Source organism: Sceloporus undulatus, chromosome 5, assembly GCF_019175285.1.
Source record: "Sceloporus undulatus isolate JIND9_A2432 ecotype Alabama chromosome 5, SceUnd_v1.1, whole genome shotgun sequence".
NCBI lineage: Eukaryota > Metazoa > Chordata > Lepidosauria > Squamata > Phrynosomatidae > Sceloporus > Sceloporus undulatus.
In genome coordinates this window covers 20,831,391-20,843,824 of record NC_056526.1, presented here as the reverse complement: position 1 = coordinate 20,843,824, position 12,434 = coordinate 20,831,391, and the positions used below count along the sequence as shown (strand labels likewise).

General features: G+C 39.7%; 1 protein-coding gene across 8 annotated transcripts in view; it reads left to right on the top strand.

The window, feature by feature from the left end:
- The window catches only part of IQSEC3 (IQ motif and Sec7 domain ArfGEF 3), a 212,604-nt gene that overhangs the window by 132,317 nt on the left and 67,853 nt on the right, over positions 1-12,434 (top strand). The gene's annotated exons all lie outside the window — the stretch shown is intronic.

Here is a 12,434-nt window from a genome sequence, read left to right as displayed (position 1 = left end):
GGCCAAGAATTAGTTGCCCTTTTATACAATCCAAATTCTACTGCCTAGATGAACACCTATTGCCTATGTGCAAGGGTTGGAACCCCTTGCACATATTTTGCATATAAAAAAATCTAAATTCAGTTCTTAGCATTTCCAGCTTAAACTGTTAGATAGCATGTAATGGGAAAGACTTCAAACCAAAAGTCTGACTTCTTAGCTGTGCTGGTTGGGATTTAGTGGGAGTTACAGTCCAGAAATGCTCCATCCCCACAAGCACCCCAGAACCCCATACTATCCATGTATAGTTTCTTTTATTTATCTAGACCCTCTTAAAATGTTGAAAGGAAGTGATACAGGTGGGGCTGAAGGAAAATTGGCACCAGGATCGCACCCAACTGCTCACAACTGAGATAGATAGATAGATAGATAGATAGATAGATAGATAGATAGATAGACAGACAGACAGAAAAATAATTCATATGAGACCTGATTCAGGATTTCAGCTTCAGAATATAGCCAGGGGTTGAGAAATTTACCATAGGATGCTGATCCCTATTGCAGGACTAACATACAGGTTAGCTGTCACTGTCTGTTATTTTGGGCTCTGAATACCCAGGGATAAAGGCAGCATTCATCCCACTTGAAATTTACTTACTTGAAATTCTCTTACTCATATGAATAACAAAATGAGGAGCAAAGCTTTATTCCCTTTACTTTGTTCCCTCAGTAGGAATATCTATATCTAGTCATCATCCTGCTTCCCCACTTTTTCTATACCTGTAGTACTTCCTGCATTGTCTTTTACTGTAGCAGAAAGACACCACGTGTCATTTCTTTTATCGCAATAGTATGTGCATGGGTCTAGTAGTGATGGATGCCTGGTGGTTCATCAGAGCTCTTATGGGAACAAAAGAACTGGCAGATTTAGTTTATATGTATTTAGGTCCCTTAGTTTCCCATTGACACAATGCTCTTCTTTCTTTTTGTAGATTCTCCCTAAAACCACACCATTTTTGCCCTTACAGTTCACCTCACCATTTTATAATGTGTTTTTATCTCTTTTGTTGTTACACAGATGAATGTTCTCAGCTACCTGAGTGTATCTTGGATACACTATCCAAATTATTTCATCCTCCTGAGTGCCATACAGAAAATCAATACGGATCCATGATAGAGTTGCACTACACTCTATGGGCTTTGTAACAGACAAATGTTTGGAGATCATTGAATCATGGAATTGTAGAACTGTTAGGGAATTCAAAGATGTGGAAAATAAATTTAAGACATACAGTGGATAAATTATTTCTCCATTATGCATCTGAAACTCATGCCGGATTTTTCTACAGTTAAAAAAAGGGTCCAATATCTTCTGACAGTTTGGCCAATTTTTTTCTGGGATATTTTTGATGGTTTCTAAACACAAGGTTCAGTCAGATTGGATCCTGGATCTAAGGATTTAGATTTGAACTATGATCTCTAACATTTGGTCATAGGATGATTCCACATCCAGCCAATTATGAGTAGGATTGTTAGATCAGGGTAGAGCCTGAACAAATTGGGAGAATCTTAATTTTGTGGGATTTTCATGTCTCTGAAAAAGCATTATTTTATTGATCCTGCCAGAAAAAAACAAAGAGAGTAGCATCCATCGTGTCTGGTTTGAAAGCAGACTGACAAATGAGGGGATTTTTTTTAATGTCTGAGTGAACGCTAAAGTATATAGAAACAGATTTTGTTTGGACCTCCCCCTTCCCTCGAACTGCTTCTTTCCCTATCAAGGGAATAGAGGAGAACTACACATGATAGTACTTAAACTACCAGACAGCCCTCAACCATCATAGCTAGTGATCATGTTAGATGGGGAATTCTGGGAGTGGCGGTCCAAAAAAAAAATAAAAAAGTAAAATTTCCAAGCACTTTCTACAATCACTGTGCTACCATTTGGTTTGTTCTGGGCTGCTTCACAGAATAGAGCTGTCATTAGATATACTATGAAGTTTTTATCTTTCAACCCCCTCATTTCTGAGTGCCTTCAGAAAATGGAAGAGACGAGGCAGAAGTATAATGGTCCAGCCAGACAGGTGACCAAAAGAAGAGACTGTGAACAGAAAGGGGAAGTGCACCTCTATGACTGAATTTGGCTGTAAGTAGGTAAGGTTCCAACTTCTTCTTGGCTCAGAAGAGTGCAAGTGGTAGGAAATAATAATAAAAATCATAATATATATATTATTTATAAGTCAGGTGGTGAGGATGTAACAAGCAGTACTTTTAAACATGCCAGCCAAAGATGCAGGTGTAACATCAGGAATAAACTCTTCTAGAACATGGCCACATAGTCCAAAAAACCCACAAAAAATTATAGCAACAACAGTGCTGGTAGATAGTGGCTATACTCAGCTCCCCAGCTCCATAGTGACCTCCTTTGAGGATATTGACTGTGCCACCTTTTCCAGAGATCCTGCACAACATTTTGTTGACAGTTCAACTTCTCAGTTAGCAACCCAAATGTTAGAATGTTTACAGGACTTTGCCTTGATGCTCAGATAGAATATCCTTTGCATATTACAGTGATCATGTGTATGTAGAAATAAGCTACTAACTGGTCAGGTGTGCCACAGGAGGATGAGAAAAGGGAAAAATAGAGTGTATACTTTCATGAGTACGTGAATACTCCCAATTTGCAGGTATTTGTCGTGTATAGACAGATCACAAGGGTTGGATTTGCTCACGATGTGCAACATTTGGGGATTTTAGATAATTTGGCATTGCCTTGTTGACACCTGGGAACAATTTGTAAAATGTAAAATGCCTTAATGGGGGTTTATGCTGATAATTTCATTGTGCAAATTACAGTCTTATTTGGGAGATATGGGGTAAAGGGTTGCTCAGTGTTAACATGGCTGTACAATAGAGAAAACAGCTATTAGGAAAAAATGCTCTCTGAAATCTACCACTGCTCTTCTATTTCCCATTATATCATTCTAGAGAGAGAGACATCCTAGGGATATTCAGATCTTGAAGTTGACCCTCATCAACATTTTGAAGGTTGGATAGAGGGAAGCATCCTCAGTTGGGTTGGCTAGCTATATTAAAAGGCAACAGTCTATATCAGTGATGGCAAACCTTTTAGAGAATGAGTGCCCAAACTACAACCCAAAACCCACTTATTTATCGCAAAGTGCCATGTCCCTCTGGCTTTCTAGTGACAAACTCTAGTGAACTCTGTATTGGGATGATGGTGCATGTGCCCACAGATAGGGTTGTGAGTGCCACCTCTGGCATGCATGCCAAAGGTTCGCCACCACTGGTCCATATGTTGAACAGTTGTTCATGGAATGTGGCAAGTGGTGGTTTATCTTTACCCTTGTAACCTTGACCAGAATCCTTACATATATGCTTTCCCCTATGAAAGCAATTGGACACTTTGGTTTGATGCAGTGCTATTGTGAATGCATGTTCTTGGCTAATGCATCTCAGTCTACTCTTGCTGAATTCAACAGTAAATTCTTTCAGTTGTATACTGAATTGTGCTTTGGGAAGTGCAGTATTGCCATTCCACCCAGAGTTGCATTCCATGAACAGTGCACAAGACTGTATGAGAAGATATAGGCCTTGCAGGCACAATTTACATTTTCAGCCGGTGTAACACAAAAACTACTTTGTGCTAAAAAAAATTTCATTTGTCTGCTATAATGTTGAAAGAACTGCATCAGGACTCCTGACCAAATGCACTCTGGTTTATCAAAAATCGGCAGGATTCAACATGTGCTTCAGGAATAAACATTGGCTGATACTGAGTATCAGGGTTATGGATTTGTCGCTTATTTAAAGATCTGTTATTGATCTGTATTCAGTTAGAATATGTTGTGTTACTGGAAACCTACATAAATGCCACCCTAGTCCACCTTAAGAGCCAGTCACTGGATTGGGCAAAGAAAGTGTGTTCAGCCTCTGATCATGGTGCAAAGAGGACTATGTGTCTAAACCCCTCCTGCCATAAAACAAATCTACAACGATCAGAGCAGCTGAATGGGCCTCCTTGGCCTGATCTGGTGGCTAGCTTTTGTGGACTGGGGTTGGGTCAGGTCAGATGTTCCTTAATTACATTGATGTAACTAAAAAGCCAACATAGTGTTCCAGTGATTCATCTTAAGTATGGTTAGTAGTTACTACTAGTTACTTATAATTAATTTCCCCCAGTAATTAAGGTATAATTCCATTCCATTATAATTGTAATTTGAACAGGAGTAGTTTCACTTCCTTTACTATACAACTGTAACCAGAGGAGGGAATCATATACCCCTCCAAATGTTGGACTTCAAGTCCCTGCAGCCCTTGTCAGCATAGTAAATGGTTAAAAAAAAATGGGAGCTGCAGTCCAGCATATAGAGTACTTCATAATTCACTTCCATATTCCAGTTACTTTTACAATTTTGCAGATAGGCCCTCATTAAATGGTAGAAGAGGACTATCACACGATTCAGGTGCTGCTGCTCCACACTCTGTTTGGGCATTAAGGCAGTGATACGGTGGAAAATGTTTTTTTATGTCAGGCCAGTAGCTTCTAGCATCCAGGAATTTGTTTCTCTTTAAAATAACTAAAAGTAACCACTGTACTACTTTTAAGAAACGGGAAAGTAAAGAACTGCCTTTAAAAATTCATCATTATTGTGGTAAATGATGCCCTTCCATTGTTTTTACCTTCGAACTGTTATAGTTGTTCTTGTGTGCCTTCAAATAGTTTCCGATTTATGGTGTCCCAAAGAAGAATCTATTGTGGGGTTTTCTTGGCAAGACTTGTTCAGAGGAAGTTTGCCTTTGCCTTTCTCTGAGACTGAGACAGTGTGTCTTAGAATCATAGAATCATAGAGTTGGAAGAGACCGCACGGGCCAAGATCATCCAGTGGGTTTCCATGGTTAAGCAGAATTTGAACCTTGGTCTCCAGATTCATAGTCCAGTGCTCAAACTACAACACCACATTGGCTCTTCTGGAACTATAATTAGTTTGAAAAACCCTTTCCAAATTCTTAGCCAGGATAAAACCATAATTTATGAACCTGACATGTTTTCACTAAGTGCAGCCATATTGCCTTAACAAAGGATTTAACTACATGCTATGTTAAATGAATAACATGTAGCTAAATAAAAGGAACATGCAGTTATGATCCTTTTATTTACAATTATGTAAATGGAGCCTAATTCAGATTCCAGTCCCCTCTCCCCCTATTTTAAAATCTAAACTGGGAGGCAAAGGGAGAAAATTCCATTGAGAATTTTTGCTCCCTGAGAAAAAAGAAGTTTCTGTTATGTATGGTGGAATGAGGCTACAATAAAGAGAAACTACTGTACCGTATTTTCCGGCGTATAAGATGACTGGGTGTATAAGACGTCCCCCAATTTTTCCAGTTAAAATATAGAGTTTGGGATATACTCGCTGTATAATACTACCCGTCTTCCAACGCACACCAAATAAAAATTTAAAAAACATCAGATTTGATTTCAATATGGTAATTTTAATTCAAATGCTTATGACATGCAGGTACTTAGCAGGAAAACTTGTTGTATACAAAGCCTGCTTGGATTGGTCAACTCTCCCTGCCTGCCCAGCCCTCCCTGTCTCCAAGACTATCAGAGCGGTATTGCAAACACGGCTCTTTTTTCTATACCCTGGGGCGTCCCAAACACCTGCAGCTTGCTCCGCCCTTCAGTTACATATGTGGCGACTGCAGATTCTCCAGTCTGGCTCGGAAGTTTCAGCACCTGCCCTATAAGATGACACCCGGCGTATAAGACAACCCCTGACTTTTGAGAAGATTTTCCTGGGTTAAAAAGTAGTCTTATACGCCAGAAAATACAGTACATCCTATCATTTCTTTCCTCATCGTGTTCCTATCTAACCCAGAAAATTAAATATCTGAAAAAGTTCAAATGATTCCTCCTGCCCAGGAAAGATACAATAAGGATACAAAGTATAATTGGAAATATATTGCATGGAGATTACATGTTAAGAATTGATATGGGTGAAATGAAACAAACCCACAATAAAGCCTAGATAGTACAATACATTGGATATGTAATGAATCTAGATGAAGGAAATTAAATCTCCAATAAACAGGAGACCACAAAATCTACCACAATTCTCTAACCCTGTTTCAGTGGGCAGTAAAATGCTGAAAATGAAGATTAACAGCACAATACCATGTATATTTATTTGAAATGTAGTCCCACTACACTCATTGGGTTTTATTCCCAGTAAGAATACGTAGCACTGTAGCCCATATGAGCTAAAATAATCCAGCAATGTTTCAGGTTGATTCTGAAGAAGTGGTATCTCATGATTCTGAAGAAATCAGGGACGTAGCCAGGATTTTGGGAAAGAGGGGGGGGGTCCAGACTAAATGCCACCATTATAATAGGGCTTGGGTGCGGTGGCGTGGTGGCACACACCATTCATTGTATCTAACAGAAGGGGGGTCCAGACCCCATGGACCCCTCCCCCCGGCTATGTCCCTGAAGAAATTGTTGTGTGCCTTCGAGTGTGACTTGTCCAAGGTTACACAGTGGGTTTATATGGCCAAATGGGGTTTCAAACCCTGGTTTCCAGAGGCGTACTCCAATGCTCAAACCACTACACCAAGTTGGCTTGTACTTCTGCAGAAGTAGATTTCTTGAAGCCATCATAAAGTTTGCAAAGATTTTTTATTTATAATAATTGCTAAATAAGTCAACACCTACACAAAGCCTGTTGAGTCCATTCTAGCTGGGACTAGCAATTAATTTAGGCCTTGGTTATGTAAAAGATAATTATGGTATTTTTGCTTCCAGGAAGAGGGGAGGGTGCTTGAGAAATTTTCTGCTTCAGCTGCTAAAACAGCTTGGTGACATATAGTCCTATGTATCCTGGTTATGCAAAAGTGAGGGGCACTGTACCTTTCACTGCCAAATTTAAATTTGCAGAATTTACATTTTGTTATTTATTTAGTGGAGGACTGTATTGCAGAAATCAGGAAGCATGAAAATTGAAGGATAACTGCTCTCTGAAGCACATACTAATCTGGGAAGTAGGAATCAAATTGGCTGTCCTAAAAATGTGGGCCTAACATAATTCTCAAGTTATGCTAACTTGTTAACTGCTACGGAGGATGGAGAAGGACAGGGAATCGGTACGGAATAGTGTCTTGGTTTAAAGTAGGGATCATTATGAGCAAAAGGAGAAAAAGACTCCACAACTGTGCAAAGGTCAAGTCTAAATGAAAGCAGGAGAAAAGTACATTCTTGGCCATTGGAGAGCTTTACTACTTTTGACTTTAATACTGTAACTTTCTTTAACACATGTAGAGAAAAAAATATATAGAGTTGTTCCCACTGAGTACATGCAGATTCCTTTTGAAGGTGGGTACCAAGTGAAAGCATCTAGGGACAGAGGGTCTTTCCCATTCTAAGCCAAAGTAACTCACATTGTAACAGTGGTATTGTTTCTAGTATACATAGCTAGTTTCTAGAATGCATTGAGCTTTATGTAGACAAGGGAACACTGAGGCTGCATCCGCACTGCAGAAATAATCCAGCTTGACACCACTTTAACTGCCATATTTCAATGCCATGGGATTCTGGGAATTATAGTTTTGTGAGATATTTAGCCTTCTCTGTCAAAACACTCTAGTGCCACAACAAACTACAAATCCCAGGAATCCATAGCATTGAGCCAGGCAGTTAAAGTGATGTCAACCTGGATTATTTCCGCAGTGCAGATACAGCCTGTGTTTGTGCACACAGATGACTTAAGTGGTTCAGTTCAGCAACAAATTCCCATATCAGACTAGTTGGGAGGTGGTCTTTATGTTACATTTGCCAGGGAAATTGGCATCCCTCTGGGAAATTTCTTAGTTGGTAGGGAAATTTTCTTATCATAGCATGAGATGTGGCCAATATGTAGTGAACTGCTTCCTGTCCCAGCTGGCAGACACAGTTGACAAAGATAATCATTCTTCAGAATATACATAATGTTCCAATAGGAAAGAATATTGCAAATCTACAAGCAAACAGGTCACTCACCCCATTTCATCTAGTCTCAGTGTCAAAGTGTCCTATTAAGTCTTGTGATTTGTGCACTGCTGTATATTTCAAGTTAGTCATTACATCTCACAGCTTCTCATATGAGAAGCTGAATGATGCCACATCCTCCACTCCCTGAAAGGTTGCTGCTTCATTGGCGGCTTCAGGTAATTGTACATCTGGGTTTTTTTAATAATTGGTGTTTTTATGGATGTAGTGAGAATTTGATCTTTAATTAAAAACAGTGTATGTTTTTATTATGCTTTTTGACAAAAAGTTGTTTTGCCCTGTTTGTCAATATTAGGGATGTAAATTCTTATTTGGTTCACCTCACTGAGCAAATGAGAAAATCTCCCCCCCCCCATTCCCCTTACCTTGAAATGGCAGGATTTTCTTTTCTTTTTGATGGTCATGCTATTGGAGAGATTTAGTGCATTGTCAAGATTCATATTTGCATATTTCTGTAAAATACACAAAATTGTAATGCAATCATTGTTACTTTGTTGCACAAGTAGCAAAAATAGGGGCACTGAGTGGCTTATTTTTTGTGTATGTAGCCTACCATTTTGCACAGTGTGTGTACATGCATGCTAATTTTACACAAACAATTTTGTCCAATTGATATTTTGCAAAAATTGCAGAAACTGGTATAACAACAAAAACCTCACCTGATTTGAGTTCTCCACTTCATGTTGGATGCAAGATCTGTTGAGGAGGTTGGACAATACTCAAGACACTTTTTCTTTATGTACAGCCAGCTAGTCTTGCCTAGAATCAAATTTCTTTTCCTGTAGCTTGCATCCATTGCTCCAGGTCCTATTTTCTGGAGCAGCAGAAAACAAGCTTGGTCCCTCCTCAATATGACATCCTTTCAAATATTTAAACAGGGCTATCATATCACCTCTTAACCTTCTCTTCTCCAAGCTAAACATCCCCAGCTCCCTAAGTCGTTCCTCATAGGGCATGGTTTCCAGACCCTTCACCATTTTAGTCGCCTTCCTTTGGACACACTCCAGTTTCTCAACATCCTTTTTAAACTGTGGTAATATTGGACACAATATTCCAGGTGGGGCCTGACCAGAGCAGAATAGAGTGGCACTATTACTTCCCTTGATCTAGACACTATACTTCTATTGATGCAGCCTAGAATCACATTGACCATTTTAGCTACTGCATCACACTGTTGACTCATGCTCAACTTGTGGCATAGTAGGATTCCTATATCCCTTTCATACGTAGTCTCCTGAAACCAGGTGTCCTCCATTCTATACATGTGCATTTCATTTTTACACCTTAAGTACAGTACCTTACATTTTTCCATGTTGAAATTCATTTTGTTAGCCTTCAGGATCATAGCCTGGGGGATGCTTTTTTGGATTGCAGCTCTTAGAAACACCTCTTCACAGTTGTTCTGGAAGTTGTATTCCAACCCCCCCCCCCTTCCATGCTCTATTCACAGGATCATGTTGTAAGCTGCTTGTCCATATGCATCTGCTGTAAATAATGCCATGATTATTAATGGTGGAGAGTAGCTAATGCTCCTATACTAGTATGTTCAATTTGATGTCCATATGGTATTCTGTTCATTAATACCAAGCTGATCCCCTCTGCATGAATCTGTTTATCCAGTCCTTTAGCACATTATTGTAATTTGACAAATAGTGGTGGGATACAAACCGCCGCCGCCGGTTGGTCTGCGGGGGAGCCGGAGCCTCCACACGGCGCGGCTCCCGTGCAGACCGAAAAAGAAGCTCCAAAATGGAGCTTCTTTTAGAGTCGCGTTTGCGACGGAGCGAGGCGCCAGGGGCTCACTCGCTACGTCACAAAGGACGCGATGCGTACGGACACTCAGCGTCCGATACGCAAAGATGGTGCTGGCCATGTAGAAGGGCCGGCGCCATCTTGTATGGACGGAGTCCGTATTAGGCCCAGGGGCGTCTATAAGAGACGCCCCTTTTTTAAAATGGGACGTCCTCCGGACATCCCAAATGCCGGTTTGTAACCGGCCAGTGTCTTCCATGAGAACTCTGAAGAAGAACATCTCTTGTCAGATGAAAAAAAAAAACAACTGTCTAGGTCTCAGCTCTAAATCACAGTGTGGATAGTTAGTGTTTATCCTATCATCGTTGTCATCCATCCTCTGCATCACCATCATCTCTGTCATCTTTTTATGGCCATTTGTTTGGACCAAAGCTGGAATGATATATTCTGAAGACACAAAGCATTCTCCAGTGGTCCACTAGTTAAGCTTTTATCAGCAAGTTAACAAGAAAGAGGCTATTTGTACAAAGATTCTTCTAAGAATCTAGGCAGAACATACAAATATAGAAACTGCTGGCATGAAATGTTTTGTTTGGTGTTTTTTCCCCTACTCTAGTGTGTGCATGTGCCCTTAACCAGTCCAGCTGCCCTTCTATTACAATCCCCCTTTTCTTGGCATTTTCCTCTTGCAACTTATTTCTCTGATTAGAATTGTATTTTCAGACCACTCAGCAGTGGGGACACTTATTTCTTTTCTTCCTTACTGGAGGATTTTGCCACTGTTAATCTGTATATAGAAAAAGGAAAATGAATTAGGTCTAGAAGTGGGCTTTTTTTTTCAGGGGGAGGGGAACCCACCCATCCATAACTTTATGTATATCTTCCTCTCTCCCAGACTGAGACTCAAGGCTGCTTACAAAAAGTCAGACTACAATAAAATAGTTAAACAATAACAACAACATACACAATCAAGATTTAAAGAAAGGTCTTAAATGGAAAACAAAGGAACCATCCTAATTATCCTAGGGAAAGAGTTCCAAAGTGTGGGAACAGCAGCAGAGAAAGCTTTCTTTCATGTTCCCACCATCCGTGCCTATGAAGATGGTGAGATAGAAAGAAGTGCAGACCTGAGAGATAGGGAAGGCTCATATGGAAAGACAGTCCTTCAAATAGCCTCGGCCTGAGTTGTAAATAATAATAATAATGATAATGATAATGATAATGATAATAGGATTTATTTATATGCCGCCCAATCATGCGGAATCTGGGTGGCTTACAACAGAGGGGATAATAGACGGTTCCCTGCCCTCAGGCTTACAATCTAAAAAGACACGACACAAAAGGACAAGAGAATGGTGGTGGGGAGGGGATCAGGTCCAGCATTCTTCTCTTCCTCTGAGGCCTGGACCAAGGCAGATTAAAATCTGGATATTATTAATATTTTCCACCCCTCCTCCTGGAGCAACAATGGTTGTTGAATTGAAACATTTTAACTTTAACAGCTTATTGGCAGTTTTTAATTACTAGACCATTATCCAGTGTCAGTTACTTCTTTTTAATAATTCTGTTTTATATTGCAAGAAATGCCATTCAGAAACAAATCCTGCAATTAACTATAATTCAACCAAAACAAATTCCTTTTAAAAAGCACTTTTAAAAGAACAATTGCTATTTAAACTAGTGACCATAACAACTGAACTATATTTGCTACTTAGTTTTCTAATTTAGTCCTATATTGGTGTATTCCTGTACTCCTATAAATAGGCTACTGACTTGTCAACACAATTCCCAAAGTTTTATTGAAAGATGTAAATCATATCAAAGCCCAGTTACTTTGGATTGTTAATGTTAACATTAAAACATGGCTGATGAAGCTTTCTAATACATAAAATGTTTCACAGGATCCATATAATAAGCAGGATTCATTTTTTTCATTAAAACATTAATGCAAAATGCACCAGTTTGAACAACAACAACAAACCAGTTTAAACCAAAACCACCAGTTTTTTAAAAATATATATAAATTGTTTTTTCTCTAACCTTGTTTTTAAATGACATAAAAGGAATGTCAAACTCCCCAGTGCTTAGTTGACTTATGTACCACCCATGTTTCTGCTATTGCATGAAAGGGAGTATGAGTTAAACACATCTTGCCCACCCAGAATGTTGGCACCCTTTCCACCAGTCCCATATGAAAAGATGTAATGTCCCAATGCTGCCAGTGTATATCCAGTTCATAAGCCATGTTCAGTCATTCCTTTCCTACATGTTCATGTGGGCCTATCCATGGTGGAGTGAGAGAAAGGTACATGCTCCCTGCCTTTCATTCAATGGGCCTAATTATGAGAGATGCATAATCTGATTCAACTTTGAGTTAGACTAAGATAAGAGTACAGTGGTACCCCGGGATACGAATGCGCCGCCTTACGAAATTTCCGGGTTACGAAAAAAAATCGATTAAAAAAACTGTTCCGGGTTACGAAGGTTATTTCGGGTTATGAAGGAAATTTTTGGTGCTTTTCGGCGCTTTTTCGCACCAAATCGCGGCTTTCGCTATTAGCGTCTATGGGTTTTCGGCTTGCGAAAGCTTTTCGGGTTACGAAAGCAGCGGCGGAACGAATTAATTTCGTAACCC